At 43.5% G+C, this 16,782-nt stretch overlaps 1 long non-coding RNA gene across 1 annotated transcript; it reads left to right on the forward strand.

Moving 5' to 3' along the window:
* The first annotated feature begins 280 nt into the window (after window positions 1-280).
* Window positions 281-16,459, forward strand: LOC122461116. The gene is made up of 3 exons (XR_006282855.1): window positions 281-579; window positions 3,212-3,214; window positions 16,448-16,459. It is a non-coding gene; the product is annotated as an uncharacterized LOC122461116 (long non-coding RNA).
* The last annotated feature ends 323 nt before the right edge of the window (window positions 16,460-16,782 follow it).

Raw genomic sequence — 16,782 nt, forward strand, 5'->3', positions numbered from 1 at the left:
TAATGAGTTTGGGTGCCCAATCTGAGACACCTTAAAAAGGGACTCATTTTTAGAAGGCAAATGCTCAACATGTTCTGAAAAAAATCAAGCCCCTTCTAATGTGTCAAGCTTTAAGTCATTTTAAAAAACCACAGAAAATATGCATACCGAGCAGGCAAAAATTACTGACTTTCATTTATATGGGATACTTTTCCAGTGTTGACTGAAATAGGAGCTGAAATTAAAAGTGGCCCAGATCTTTCGGTCTCAGGTTCATCTCCTACCCATATCTATCACCGGGGGCTTGTGATCTTTACATAAAACTCAAACTAATAAAGGTACAACAGAATTTATTAAAGGGGGTGGCAAGAACTCCCAGGATAAACAAGGTAAACAGATAACGATCAGGCAAATTACAAAATAAGGCAGGTTGTACCAATAAGGGAACTGTGAATACAACCAAGTGATGGTTACAGTACCATTCCTGGCAGCTTGACTCACTGGTGTCTTCTCCTTAGGGTAGCACAGCACAGCAGGACTGCTGAATCCCTCAGATGGAACCAGGGAACCCGGTACAGGATCAGATGAGTGCTTCTTCAGGTAAGTTGCTAAAACCCTCCCACTCCCTATCCTGCCTTGTCGCGCATGTGGTGAGTGAATCCTATACAGGTGGATCAGGTGTGTGTAGGTAAGTATGACAAGTAACCCTTGTGGGGTGAATAACCTACCCTCAGTTACTGAGTTTGTCTCAACCAGACACTACCACTCAGATGCGCAGCCCCGATCTGATTTGAACACTGCCTTAAATAGACTTTTGGTCACTAAGCAGATTGATTGACAGCCACTGCCATTTCGCACCAAAACAGAAAAAGCGCCAAACTACAGATAGGAGAGGACAAGAAGGGCTTATAAGATGGACGCTCAGTAATCCTTTAGAGGAATTCAAGATGGCCTTATGATTTTATCTCTACACCAGAGCTACATCATCATCCAGTAATACATTCAATACATCCCACACCACACTGTAAAACATTGGAAGAAGACATTCTAACCATGCTACACGGTCATGTCATCTTTATCCTCCTTCCGTGTTCAGTTTACAAAAGAAGTAATCTTTCATCTTGCCTCTTTTAAGCTTCCTTTTTCATGATGCTTTGTCTTTTGTGCTAAAGAAAATTGATATTCTTCTCCTAGATATGGTCTGTGAATGAGGGTGTTATATGTTGGAATAGGTTTCAGAGTAGCAGCCGTGTTAGTCTGTATTCACAAAAAGAAAAGGAGTACTTGTGGCACCTTAGAGACTAACAAATTTATTTGAGCATAAGCTTTCATGAGCTACAGGTCACTTCATTGGATGCATTCACGAAAGCTTATGCTCAAATAAATTTGTTAGTCTCTAAGGTGCCACAAGTACTCCTTTTCTTTATGTTGGAATAGTAACTCATAAATACTATAATAACTGATGGATGAGTAATACCTGAAAAACAATTAATAGAATCATACAATCATAGAATATCAGGGTCGGAAGGGACCTCAGGAGGTCATCGAGTCCAACCCTCTGCTCAAAGCAGGACCTAATCCCCAACTAAATCATCCCAGCCAGGGCTTTGTCAAGTCTGACCTTAAAAACCTCAAAGGAAGGAGATTCCACCACCTCCCTAGGTAACCCATTCCAGTGCTTCACCACCCTCCTAGTGAAAAAGTTTTTCCTAATATCCAACCTAAACCTCCTCCACTGCAACTTGAGACCATTACTCCTTGTTCTATCAACTGGTACCACTGAGAACAGTCTAAATCCATCCATCCAGCCAACCCCCTTTCAGGTAGTTGAAAGCAGCTATCAAATCCCCCCTCATTCTTCTCAGCCTCTCCTCATAAATCATGTGCTCCAGCCCCCTAATCATTTTTGTTGCCCTCCACTGTACTCCTTCCAATTTTTCTACATCCTTCTTGTAGTGTGGGTCCCAAAACTGGACACAGTACTCCAGATGAGGCCTCACCAGTGCCGAATAGAGGGGAATGATCACGTCCCTCAATATCCTGGCAATGCTCCTACTTATACAGCTCAAAATGCCGTTAGCCTTCTTGGCAACAAGGGCACGCTCTCCAGCTTCTCGTCCACCATAATCCCTAAGTCCTTTTCTGCAGAACTGCTGCCTAGCCATTCGGTCCCTAGTCTGTAGCGGTGCATCGGATTCTTCCTTCCTAAGTGTAGGACTCTGCACTTGTCCTTGTTGAACCTCATCAGATTTCTTTTGGCCCAATCCTCTAAATTGTCTAGGACCCTCTGTTTCCTATCCCTACCCTCCAGCGTATCTGCCTCTCCTCCCAGTTTAGTGTCATCAGCAAACTTGCTGAGGGTTCAATCCACACCATCCTCCAGATCATTAATGAAGATATTGAACAAAACCGACCCGAGGACTGACCCTTGGGGCACTCCACTTGATACGGGCTGCCAACTAGACATGGAGCCATTGATCACTACCCGTTGAGCCCGACAATCTAGCCAGCTTTCTATCCACTGTATAGTCCATTCATCCGCCCATACTTCTTTAACTTGCTGGGAAGAATACTGCGGGAGACCATATCAAGAGCTTTGCTAAAGTCAAGGAATAACACGTCCACTGCTTTCCCCTCATCCACAGAACCAGTTATCTCATCATAGAAGGCAGATAGGTTAGTCAGGCATGACTTACCCTTGGTGAATCCATGCTGACTGTTCCTGATCACTTTTCTCTCCTCTAAGCGCTTCAGAATTGATTCCTTGAGGACCTGCTCCATGATTTTTCCAGGAACTGAGGTGAGGCTGACTGGCCTGTAGTTCCTTGGATCCTCCTCCTTCCTTTTTTAAAGATGGACACTACATTAGCCTTTTTCCAGTCATCTGGGACCTCCCCCGATCACCATGAGTTTTCAAACATAATGGTCAATGGCTCTGCAATCACATCCGCCAACTCCTTTAGCACCTTCAGATGCAGTGCACTCAGCCCCATGGACTTCTTTCTCCACAGAGGGCTGGTCACCTCCTCCCAATACTGTGCTGCCCAGTGAAGTAGTCTGGGAGCTGACCTTGTTCATGAAGACAGAGGTGAAAAAAGCATTGAGTACATTAGCTTTTTCCACATCCTCTGTCACTAGGTTGCCTCCCCCATTCATTAAGAGTCCCACACTTTCCCTGACCTTCCTCTTGTTGCTAACATACCTGTAGGTTTCAGAGTAGCAGCCGTGTTAGACTGTATTCACAAAAAGAAAAGGAGTACTTGTGGCACCTTAGAGACTAACAAATTTATTAGAGCATAAGCTTTCGTGAGCTACAGCTCACTTCATCGGATGCATTTGGTGGAAAAAACAGACCATCATAGGGCCTAATCACATCAGCCACACTATCAGAGGCTCGTTCACCTGCGCATCTACCAATGTGATATATGCCATCATGTGCCAGCAATGCCCCTCTGCCATGTACATTGGCCAAACTGGACAGTCTCTACGTAAAAGAATGAATGGACACAAAAAAGACATCAAGAATTATAACATTCAAAAACCAGTTGGAGAACACTTCAATCTCTCTGGTCACTCGATTACAGACCTAAGAGTGGCTATCCTTCAACAAAAAAGCTTCAAAAACAGACTCCAACGAGAGACTGCTGAATTGGAATTAATTTGCAAACTGGATACAATTAACTTAGGCTTGAATAGAGACTGGGAATGGATGAGTCATTACACAAAGTAAAACTATTTCCCCATGGTATTTCTCCCCCCCACTCCACCCCCCACTGTTCCTCTGATTTTCTTGTTAACTGCTGGAATTAGCCTACCTTGCTTGTCACCATGAAAGGTTTCCTCCTTTCCCCCCCCTGCTGCTGGTGATGGCTTATCTTAAGTGATCACTCTCCTTACAGTATGTATGATAAACCCATTGTTTCATGTTCTCTGTGTGTGTATATAAATCTCTCCTCTGTTTTTTTTCCACCAAATGCATCCGATGAGTGAGCTGTAGCTCACGAAAGCTTATGCTCTAATAAATTTGTTAGTCTCTAAGGTGCCACAAGTAAACATACCTGTAGAAACCCTTCTTGTTACTCTTAACATCCTTTGCTAGCTGCAACTCCAAGTGTTATTTGGTCTTCCTGATTTCACTCCTGCATGCCTGAGCAATATTTTTATACTCCTCCCTGGTCATTTGTCCAACCTTCCACTTCTTGTAAGCTTCTTTTTTGTGTTTAAGATCAGCAAGGATTTCACCGTTAAGCCAAGCCATACAGTATTTCCTATTCTTTCTACACATCGGGATGGTTTGTTCCTGCAACCTCAGTAAGGATTCTTTAAAATACAGCCAGTTCTCCTGGTCTCCTTTTCCCCTCATGTTATTCTCCCAGAGGATCCTGCCCATCAGTTCCCTGAGGGAGTCAAAGTCTGCTTTTCTGAAGTCTAGGATCCATATTCTGCTGCTCTCCTTTCTTTCTTGTGTCAGGATCCTGAACTCGGCCATCTCATGGTCACTGCCTCCCAGGTTCCCATCCACTTTTGCTTCCCCTACTAATTCTTCCCTGTTTGTGAGCAGCAGGTCGAGAAGAGCTCTGCCCCTAGTTGGTTTCTCCAGCACTTGCACCAGGAAATTGTTGGGTTTTTTTGTCTTGGCTGCTGGAAAACAACTGATTAATACCAAAAATGAAACTATCCAGAACTCCCTATGTCTCCATTCGAACAAGAAGAACAGCTCAATTAGCATTTGTATCATTCCACAATGATCAGGTGGCTCTTAGTTTTAGAAGATCAGAACATAAGGATGGCCATACCAGCTCAGACCAATGGTCCATTGGTATCCTGAGTATCCTGTCTCTGACAGTGGCCAGTGCCAGATGCTTCAGAGGGAATGAACAGAACAGGGCAATTTTGAGTGATCTTATCTCCTGTTGTCCAGTCCTAGCTTCTGGCAGTTGGGGGTTTTGGGACACCCAGAACATGAGGCTGCATTCATGACCATCTTGGCTAATAGCCATTGATGGACCTATCCTCCATGAACTTACCTAATTCTTTATACTTTTGACCTTCACAACATCCCTTGAGAATGAGTTCCACAGGTGTATTGTGTAAAGAAGTACTTCCTTTTCTTTGTTTTAAACCTGCTGCCTATTAATTTTAACAGATAAAAAAATTTCAGAACAATTCTTGCATTATTGGAAGAGGTAAATAACATTTCCCTATTACTTTCTCCAACCATTCACAATTTTATAGACCTCTATCATATCCCCCACCCAAGTTGTCCTCTTTCTAACATAAACAGTTCCAGTCTTTTTAATCACTTTTTGGATGGAAGCTGTTCAATAGAACAGAATAGAATGGAAGCTGTTCCTGATCATTTTCATTAACCTTCTCTGTACCTTTTCCAAGCCTTTTTTGAGATGGGGTGACCAGAACTGCATGCAGTACTCAAAGTGTGGGTGTATCATGGATTTATAGTGTAGCATTATGATATTTTGTTTTATCTATCCCCCTTTACTAATGGTTCCTCACATTGTTAGCTTTTTGACTGCCACTGCACATTAAACAGATGTTTTCAGAGAACTATCCACAATCACTCCAAGATCTCTTTCTTCACTGGTAACAGCAAATGTAGATCCTATCATTTTGTATGTATAGTTGACATTATGTTTTCCAGCATGCATTACTTTGCACTTATTAACACTGAATTTCATTTGCCATTTTGTTGCCCAGTCACACTATAGTAAGATCCCTTTAACTCTTCGCAGTCAGCTTTGGACTTCACTATCCTGAGTAATTTTGTATCATCTGCAACCTTTGCCACATCACTGTTCACCCCCTTTCCCTGATAATTTATGAATATGTTGAAAAGCACAGGTCCAAGTACAGATCCTTGGGAGACCCTGCTATTTACCTCTCTCTATTGTGAAAAATGATTTACATGCTTTAACTCATTCCAGATAGGCTTTACTAAAGTAGAAAGACAAGGTATAAAGGACCAATATCCAGGCCCCCTCACTGCAATCACATGGCACATGATGAATTGATCCCCAAGTCAGAAGATCCCAGCTCAGTGACCCAGAGGAAGCCAGACATTAAATGCCTTTCCGAATCTGGGGTCCAAATCAGTTTTAAACCTCTATATCTGAATGAGAATCACTGTAGTAGCTGATCTACTCCAAGTTATGCACTGAAAATTGTATTGATTAATGAAGGAATCCTATTAGTCAATATTAGGTGGATTAACCAGCTGAGAAACTGATGAGGTGTTTTCATACCTTTACAAACACAAGATCAATATTGGTTTATAGTTTGCAAACATAAGTTTGTCTTGTGAATTTAGACAAAGGGTGGCTGGGGATATTGGGCAGAGTTAAAGTTCTCTGAGGTCCTTAACTTTGCATTTCCGTATGTTTCAACTATATTTTTTTTCCTTTAGTGTGCATCTCCTGGCTGTCTGATGCATTTTAAATTATCTATGTTCTATTAAGAAATGTATTTCCCTTAAAGTTTTTTCAACTTTAAATACAGCATAACAGAATTATATCAGTGTACCAAAAGTTTCTATCATCTGCCTCAAAAAACAGCTAGTGTAGACAAGTACAGTCAGGGTTCAAAAATGAATAAAAGATGAGCTCATGTCAACATTTATTCTCAGGGTAGCATGTCAGGTTGGTGAGGAATGTATCGTGCAGCTCTGTTTTTCATGTGAACATTACAGCTAGGAAAATATTGCAAAAATAGTATTCACTATAATTTGTTCAAATGAAAAACATAAGTTTACTTCAATGGACTCCTCTCCTTCTTTATCCATTTTCTTCTAACATTCATACAAGTGATTTCACATTCAAAAAATGTCTGCAGAAAGCAGGCAATTCCTGGATACTATTGCAAGCCTGTACTCATGAAAATGTTTGTACCAGAGTGTTCCCGTGACCATCCATCTCTTTGATTTCATTCTGCCTGCTTATGAAAGTTTCAATGATACAACAAAAATGCAGATACAAAGGAGACCAGTCAGAGCCAAAAGCAACAAATAGTGAAGAGCATTCAAAGTGAAGAGTTCATAAACAACCTTTAGGCTGCGAGGAGCAAAACTTCTGCAAAAGATCTGAATCCTGGCATGGAAATAGCAGTGGTGTCTACTACCAAACTCTGCAAATGACTTTCAGTGCCTCAGTTTTCCCATCAGTATAAGGGGGGGATGGGATGTAATACTCCCCTACCTCACAGACAGCAGGAAGGAAACTGGTGGGGGCAGAGATGGGTACAAAGTTGACAAGTTTGTAACGCCCATGCAAGAGACAGGGCGGAGTGGGGAGGACAGAGCTTGGAGTTGTCTTGTCCTCCACTCAGCCTGTTTTGCACAGAAGCCACAGCAAGCCTGGCACATTAGTTCACAGACTAGGGTCTGATTCAATGACTATTGAAGTCAATGGGAGACATTCTGTGGGCTTTGGAACAGGCCCTTACCAATTTAGAGGAATAAGACGGTGTCCCCATCAATGTGGCAGCACATTTTCTAGTATTCTGCTTGGTCTAAAAAAAGAGTCCCAGCAGCAGAGCTTTCATTAGAGCTTCAGAGCTTAATAGCACAGAGTACTGGGAAGTTGTTCCAGATCAGAGTTATTCATATGACATTGTGGCAACCAAACCTAACAGAGGAGGTATCTCTTCGCTTTCATACACTGTGCCTCAAAAGTTAATGCTACTGTAACCTTTAGCGTACTTTCAAACAACTAAAAGCCAGCCTGTTGTAATTCTCTGTTTCCTGGTGGATTCAAGGCATTCACATCCATCAAAAAACAAACACAAAACCCATTTCCTTATTCTCAAGTTACACTCAGATGTAGAATAAGAAAAGGAGTACTTGTGGCACCTTGGAGACTAACAAATTTATTTGAGCATAAGCTTTCGCGAGCTACAGCTCACTTCATTGGATGCATTCAGTGGAAAATACAGTGGGGAGATTTATATACACAGAGAACATGAAACAATGGGTATTGTTTCATGTTCTCTGTGTATATAAATCTCCCCACTGTATTTTCCACTGAATGCATCCGATGAGGTATTGTTTCATGTTCTCGGTGTATATAAATCTCCCCACTGTATTTTCCACTGAATGCATCCGATGAAGTGAGCTGTAGCTCGCAAAAGCTTATGCTCAAATAAATTTGTTAGTGTCTAAGTTGCCACAAGTACTCCTTTTCTTTTTGTGAATACAGACTAACACGGCTGCTACTCTGAAACTCACATGTAGAGACTCTCAATGTGAACCAGGAAGGCAAATTCACATATTCCTGAACAGCACAATAAAGAATTTGTTGCGTCATTCAAGTATGTTCTTGTACTGTAAGAAAATTGCTTCCCTGCTGTGTGTTCCCAGCTAGCTCACTGACCCATATTGTTTAGTGCACAATATTGATCCTCCCTCGAATCCCTGCTGTTGATTGATGCAGTGTGTGTGTGTACATGTCTCTATGAAGTTTGCAGAAATAATCTGGCTTTTTATTTCATGAGGAGTTCATAGATTTCAAGGCCAGAAAGGGCTATTTGGATCAGCTAGGCTGCCCTCCAGCATAACACAGGCCATTGCACTTCACCCAGTGATTCCTGCATCTGGCCCAACAACTCGTGGTTGAACTAGAGCTTAACTTTTAGGAAGACATGCCATCTTGATTTAGAGACTCCATGAGTGAATCTTTCCCCGGCGCTGGGGAAGCTATTCAAATAGTTAATTACCATCCGTGTTAAAACTTTGCATCTCATTTCCAGTTTCAGGTTTCCCAACTTCCATCTTCTAGCCACTGACTCTTATTATGCACCTCTCTGTTAGATGAAAGAGTCCTCTACTATCAGATATCTTCTCTCTGTGTCTGTATTTATAGACTGGAATTTAGTTTACTTCTTCATTTCCATCATCTCTTACTCCAGGGGGAATTCTGTGCCACTGCGCATGCACAGAATTTATGTCCCCTGAAGATTTCTTTGCTTCCCCACAGAAAAATGACTTTCTGACAGGGAAGCAAAGGGAAGCCATGAGAGTGGTCATGCAGCCTTCCCCAGCAATATGTTTTGGGTGCCCAGGGCAGCTGGCAGAGCAGTAAATCACTGTGAGGCAGGGGGCGGTACTGGGGAAAACTTGACTGGTGGCTCCTCCCCTGCGCCAGGCTCAGTTGTTAGTCCCAGCTGGGCTGGGGAGGACAGGACTTCCTCTTCCCCTGCACAGCATTCCCCTGTGTCACACGCACCCCTCCCCCGATTTCTCCCCCAGCTGTACGAAGCTCTGGAAAGTCTCCCGCCCGCCCAGCGCTTCCTGCACCCATTGCTCCTCAGATGCTGGGGGAAAGATCGCTGTACAGGTAGCTGCTCCCTCATCCACCCACCCCCCATGCATCCAGACCCACTCATACCCAGATCCTCCTGTTGAGCCCCACCCTCCCCCGCACTCAGACCCCCCCAAATAAGCCCCACTCCCCCGCAACTGGATCACCCCAACAAGCCACCCACACCCAGATCCCCACCTACTGAACCCCAATCATCTGCACCTGGATCCCCACCCCATTGAGACCCACTTCTCCAGAATCTGGACCCCCCCAACTGAGCCCCCCACACCAAGACCCCTCTGCTGAGCTTTATCCTCCCCACACCCAGATCCCCCCCCCACTGAGCCCCAACCATCTTCACCTGGACCCCCCTGCAGAGTCCCATTACCATTTCACCCAGATCCCCTCCCCACTGAGCCGCCCGCACCCAGATTGCCCCACACAGAACCCTTTCAACCCATGCCTGGATTCCCCCCCATACTAAGCTCCTCCATACTTGGATCCTGCCTTGCTGAGCCTGCCTGCCCACACCTGGTGCACCTGAAACGAAGGGACATGGCCCTGGGGTGTTTCTCTGGCAGGCCTCGTCCTTGCGCTGTGTGAGGAGTTGGGTGCAGCCTCACTGCTGAGCCCATGTCCCAAAGGGAGCTGCACACCTCTGCAGCCAGTGGCCTGTGCTCCCCAATGCCATGCTGGAGCCTCCACATTTATTTGACAAATAAAATTTGCAGAATTTTAAAATATTGTGCACAGAATTTTTAGGCACAGAATGCCCTGAGGAGTAATCTCTTTCCTCACATAGGGCAGAAAGGGAAAGAGCAGAATTTGCTAAGATGACCTGATTTTAAAGATGCCACCTACTACATCTTCAACATAGAATATCAGGGTTGGAAGGGACCTCAGGAGGTCATCTAGTCCAACCCCCTGCTCAAAGCAGGACCAATCCCCAGTTTTTGCCCCAGATCCCTAAATGGCCCCATCAAGGATTGAACTCACAACCCTGGGGTTAGCAGGCCAATGCTCAGACCACTGAGCTATCCCTCCCCCCAATAATAACAGCCCAGTGCTTCCATAGTTGGCAGGATGAACTATTCCAGTTAAATTCACGAGCATTCAGACAATATGGTATGGCAGACATTGGGGTGGACCAGGCAAATAAATTCCAAATTTATATTGATCCTCTTACTGAGCATAATAGGTTCTTATCTCTGCCTCTGTTTGTACCTCAGTTTCCCTCCAGGGGCCTGCAGTCTCCCACTGGAAGATGGGTGAATTCGGGTTTAGCACTCTAGCCAAACTTCAGATAAGGTCTTTTCCCTCCTGGAGATAATGAAAATACCCACATTACAGTCAAATTACACCCAGTCTCCTGCTGGGTAACATTGTGCCCTAGGCTCAGAAATTCATTTGTTCTTGATGACACAGGGCCAGAGAAGGGGGAGGAGACTTCTCCCAAATGCAATGAAGTCCCACCCTGAAGCCCCTATAGGTTGAGGTGGTAACTGAGATCTCAAACACACCCTGCAGTGCACTAGGCTCTTCTTTCTCACTTCACCCCTCCTTGCAGGTCTTTCTACATCCTGTCCCAGGCCCCTTCCATCAGCCCATCCTATCTATTTTCCAGCCTAGCCACTCTGAATCCTTTCCCCACATCTTACCCCCTCTGACTGACCACAGAGCTTGCCTTTTATACAGACCCGCCCCACCAGATCGCAGTCACAAGGTTCCCTCAATGATCTGATCCCTGGGCTAATTCCCAGGCTCCCTTCAGTCTACATTTCCCAGCATTCCATTGCCAGTAACATTCAGTGTAGTCGCAAAAAGAAAAGGAGTACTTGTGGCACCTTAGAGACTAACAAATTTATTAGAGCATAAGCTTTCGTGAGCTACAGCTCACTTCATCGGATGCATTTGGTGGAAAAAACAGAGGAGAGATTTATATAATGTGTATATAAATCTCTCCTCTGTTTTTTCCACCAAATGCATCCGATGAAGTGAGCTGTAGCTCACGAAAGCTTATGCTCTAATAAATTTGTTAGTCTCTAAGGTGCCACAAGTACTCCTTTTCTTTTTGCGAATACAGACTAACACGGCTGCTACTCTGAATTCAGTGTAGTGCATCTAGTGTTAAAGGGCCCAGCATGCTACTGTGCACTCAGCAACTTTTGAAAGATAAAAGGGCAGCAGCTCAGGAGCAAAGGCTAGAATATGTGGAGGAGAAGTGGCTGCATGGACAATGTTAGAGGGTTGCAGGCTGCAGTTGAGTGGATTTCCTGATTGTTTGATCACATTGGTATGCTAAGTTTAGTACTTGGTGTGCACTAGCGCTGGTCAGTAGCTTTCCAATGGAATGGTTTTCTCCCCAGAAAATGCCCATTTGTCGAGAGCAGACTGGTTCAAAGAAACGTTGTCAGTTTCGACAAAACATTTAGATAGCATCAAAAAGTTCTGTTTGGACATTTTGGGGAACAATTTGATTTTTTTTTTTGCCAAACAACTTTTTGATTAGAAATTTCTTTCTCTATTGTACCAATTTTTTTAAAAATTAAAACATCAACATCCAAAAATAACATTTTGATTGACCCAAAACAAAATTTCTTTTTCTTTTTAATGGACACTTTAAAAAATGGTCCTGTTCCAGAATTGTGGGGGGGGGGAGAAGGTAACTTGGGGTATTTCCCATGAAATAGAAAAATCAGGTTTCCACCCAACTTTATGTCCACCTCAGAAATAACCAGGCCCAGAGAGCTAACTCTAGAGCAGTAAAGGTCCATTTCTGTTCTTTGAACATTAGCAATCAGCAATGTCCAAAAAAATTGCATAGTTGAAGGATTCAGAGTAGCAGCCGTGTTAGTCTGTATTCGCAAAAAGAAAAGGAGTACTTGTGGCACCTTAGAGACTAACAAATTTATTAGAGCATAAGCTTTCGTGAGCTACAGCTCACTGAAATTCGTCTTTCTTTAAATCAAGAAGGAAAAAGAGAATTTTCAGGATGGGATTCCATATCCTTTCAGCTTTGTTTGACAGCCAACATAATCTGAATTGCATGGAATGTCAGGAGCCATTCTCTCTCCAGTTCATAGAAACTTTGTCCCTGATCCAATGCTTGAGTGACATATTTGAAACTCACTTATCGCAATCTGAGCACTCTAGTTTAAGGAGCGCCTGGGCCAGGCATACTTTCCATTCCACTTTTAACTGCTGCAAATGCCAAGCCACAATTTTCTGCACTAACAATATATCCTCTTCAGTTGGGGTCACTAATGGTAAAAGAAATAGCTTATGTTTACTCTGCTTTTCATCCTGAATGATCCCAAGCTGCATTACTAGAGAGACAGCCACACTTCAGCTACTGGCTGTACCCAATCTGGAGTGGGGTTTAGGACACATCTGTGCTCAGGCTCCCCACTAACTTCAAATTGTAGAATTTCCTGACACCTGAGGCCAGCTCCTTTGCAGGTAGAAACTGGTGTAACTCCACTGAGGTCACCAATTCAGGATTTGATCTTTCATCTATTGGCTGCTGCCTGACACCATGCATCCTCCGTGGGGAACTGGGTAATTTTTTGTAGAGGGACACCAGTATTTTGAGGAAGATATTGCTTGGTATCATTCTAACTTATTCAAAATGCACACACACACATACCCCTGGGTGAATTTTTTTGTCTGAAAGATTTTTCCAGTGAAAAAATGCAGCTTAAGCAACACAAAACCCTTTTCTGAATTTATGTCATGTTCAGCTAATTGTTAATGTAGAAATACCAGCCTACCCCACAAAATATCTGAAAAAGTTAAAAAAAAATGTTTCATTTCAATGATTTTGAAACAAAGTATTTTGATTGGTTTTGGTTTGAAACAACTTTTGTTTAGAAATATCCTTCCAATTGATTTATTTTTTTAAAAATGCTGAGAGTCAAAATGAAACATTCAGTTTTGGGTTGGACACAATGTTTTGTTCCACCGAAAACAGCATATTTTTTTTCCAACTTTTCAATTTGGTAAAAATTTGGAATAATTTTCATTTCTGTGCAACAGAAAAAATTGTGTTTCGGATTTTTGGAATTGCATCCGATGCATCCGATGAAGTGAGCTGTAGCTCACGAAAGCTTATGCTCAAATAACTTTGTTAGACTCTAAGGTGCCACAAGTACTCCTTTTCTTTTTGCGAATACAGACTAACACGGCTGCTACTCTGAAACTAGGCTAACATAATGGGAGAGGATTCTCCAGAAAGTACCAAATCCATCAAATGATACACATTTCAGTAGCCTTGTGATCTCAGTAATCTAGGATTAATAGATTAATCCCCAGGGATTGCTTTGCATTCTGATGATGGTTTAGATGAGCCAGTAGGCTTTGCTTGGAGCTATTTGTAAAGTCTTATTTGCTGCCCCTCCCCCTCCACAATCATCATAAGTTTTTTTTTTAGTCTAGGTTATTTTTTCCTGTTTTTTTTGGCTTTAACAGGGTCTTAAATCCACCACAGGTGACAGCAATTCATTAGATCACAGGGTTTTCCTGTTATCCTATCACTTCCCCGTTATCGCTGATGCCTGATTGCACTAATATTTTGTCATGGTTCATCTTGTTGCAGATGTTTCATTTTCTAGCATTATTGGGTGCCTGCAGTCAGAGATAACTCTCTGACCAAAGAGTCTGTGAATTATATAGACAAAACAGAAAATGGGTAGAAGATTAATTATTCCTACTTTACACGTGGGGAATTGAGTGCAGAAAAATTAAGGAACTGGTTCAACAGAGCACTAAAGCACATATTGAATTTTAAGTCTACAAGTAACCAGGTTAGCTGGGGCTTGTCTCTCTCTGGGGCAGCGGGGACCCCACTGCCTCGCTAAGTTTGGGAGGAGGCCTAGCAGGGAATTAGTCCGGCCGCAGGAGTCTTCCTCCAAGGCCTCGGTGAGAGCAGAAATAAATACAGTTAGTCGTAAACCCAGGCCCTAGGTCAGGGCAGGGCAATGGTGAGTCACGTGCTAGGCCCTCCGGCAGGGGCTGAGAAACAACAGTATATAAACAGTGAGCCCAGGCCCTAGGTCCGAAGGCCTGGGAGAGGGGGAGACTGCCACCCACAAGTTGGTGGCAGGGGGGGACGCAGGCCCTCCCACTCCACTGCGTCCCAGCTCGGGGCCCTAGCAGTAACAGAAGACCTGCTGCTGCATCAGTGGGGACCTGGCCGCAACACACTGACATGGGTTCTGGCAGTGCTGCACCAGACTAGGGTCGGCTGCCCCCGGACTACTTCCAGATTCCCCCTCTGGAGGACCTGGGTCAGGGTGGTGTCCTCAGGGGGGTCCAGCACCATGGGTTCCTCGGGATAGCTGGCAGAGGGCAGACCCGGCAGCTCCTCTGAGAAGCTGGTCTGCTGCAGGTTGCTGGGGTTTCCCCAACCAGGAGGTAGGCCAGAGGCGTCTGGCCTCCCCGGCAGCTGCTCTCTCATTGAGCTCTGGGGTCAGGCCTTTATACTTCCTATGCCATGCCTGACCCTCTGGGGGGCTGGCTCAGGGCTTCCTGACTCTGCCCTCTCTGGTGTCTGAAGGGGCTTGTCTCTCCCTGGGGTGCCAGAGACCCACACCGCCTTACTACATAACCCCATTGAAGTCAACAGTGCTATTCACATTTCCACTTAAGCACATGCTTAACTTTGTTTCCTCACCTGGGGGCTAAGTGATTTATCAAGATCACACCCAGCATCTGTGGCAAAGCTGGGTATTTAACCAGGATCTCCTGAGTCCCAGTGAATTGCCTTAACTACAAGATTGCCTGGCTCTTATAAACACCAGATTGACCAAAGTAATGTCATAAAAGGAATCAATAATTAAGAAAGAATTGATTTCAAATATTTTGTTTTAAAATATAGTTACATTTATTCAAAATTGACATATCTATTCCAATACTGATTTGAGAACTTAAACTAGTAGTTATTTAATTAAAAAAAAAAACACTTCAATCCACCTTTAAATTGCATTTACAAACCACTTCCTCTTACCCCTGAATAGAGCTGATGAAGACAAAGAAAGGCCATGGCTACATTTCCTGTGTCAAATAATGTAAACAAAAAACCCAGTCTAATTCACTTAAGTTATCTAGTGGAGGCAATTAACCTTTTGAGTGAGAGATGCTAATTGCTAAGTAATTCTGTTTTCTACCGTTTCATATCTTTGTGTAAGCCTGACCCGACCCTGCAATAATCAATCACTTCTTTTGGTGAAAGTCAATATGCTCTCATAGTTTCTTCTTAGATATTTTTAGGAGCAGAAGAATTGCCAAATGAGAATACCCCATTGGCCCCTCTAGTCTGGTATTTTGTATATAACAAATGGACAGAACCAGATGCCACAAAGGCAGATAAAAGAAATCGCATAATTATGGAAGAGATTGTCCACAAGGGAAATTTTTTCCTAACCTCTTTCAATTAGTTGAATGGTTGGCTTATACCCTGAAGTACAAGATTCTCTGAAAAGGTCCTGGGATCCAGGTGGCTCTTGGGCATCTTCCAGTCAATGTTGTTAATTAATGTTCTGATACTTTTCAGATAAATTATTTGATTAATTTTGTTTTTAATTTCCCACCTAGCTCTAGTGTGGACCAAGCCTTTGACTCTATGGGAGAAACCTGTATAGCAACGGCCTCTAGCTGATGTGCTAAGCCTTTCACTCTCATGCTTCAAGACCCTAAGCTCAGTGCCTTTTTGGGAGGAGGGAAGATGGGCTACATTAATATCTTGAAACTAGTGCACTGCAGAAGACACTGGGAATCAATTCAGCCCTGTCCTCCCTCTTGTTTCTAGCACAAAAGGGCTTTGAAAGCCATCTCCTTGGTTTACTGCGCTGTTGAAGAGGCTCCTCGATAAGCATGAGTTTAGTTAGACCAATACACAAGCAATAAATCACCCCACAAACACCAAAGGCATTTTCTCCCTTCCTTTGCATTCTTGGAGCTGGGTGGCTGGTTTAGATCCACATTCAGATTCCTTCAGATGCCAGATGTCAGGTGCTGTCTGGATTTTATCTACCTCAAATCAAAAGAGAGAGAGAGAAAAAAAAGGCAGACAGAAAATAGAGCAAATAAAAAGTTAAAATAAAAGAAGAGCAATGTGTGCGTTTTAGGTACTGCATGAAGGGACTCTGAAGGGACAATGAAAGGACTCCATGTTGGGAAACTAATTTTGCTGTTTATCAGGAAAACTATTTAAAGAGATGCTGCAACTGCAGCTAGTATTCTAGTCATGTGCACACAGACTTCCTGGTGCCTCCTCCAAATGCTTCCCTCCTACAGCCTGTGCTCCTCCCTTCATGCATCATGTGGGCTGCTACAATGTGCACCCATTAGATCTCACTGCAGCTGGGTCCATTGCAAATTGCAGGGGTACTCTTACTATCAGAACATAAGGCAAAGGTGGAATGGTGGGAGGAGGTAGTGAAACTTTCCCAGGCTCCAGCCAAAAATATAGGCACTACCCCACAAATAAGCCATGTCC

The sequence above is a fragment of the Dermochelys coriacea genome, chromosome 7 (genome assembly GCF_009764565.3).
Source record: "Dermochelys coriacea isolate rDerCor1 chromosome 7, rDerCor1.pri.v4, whole genome shotgun sequence".
In the NCBI taxonomy this organism is placed as follows: Eukaryota; Metazoa; Chordata; order Testudines; family Dermochelyidae; genus Dermochelys; species Dermochelys coriacea.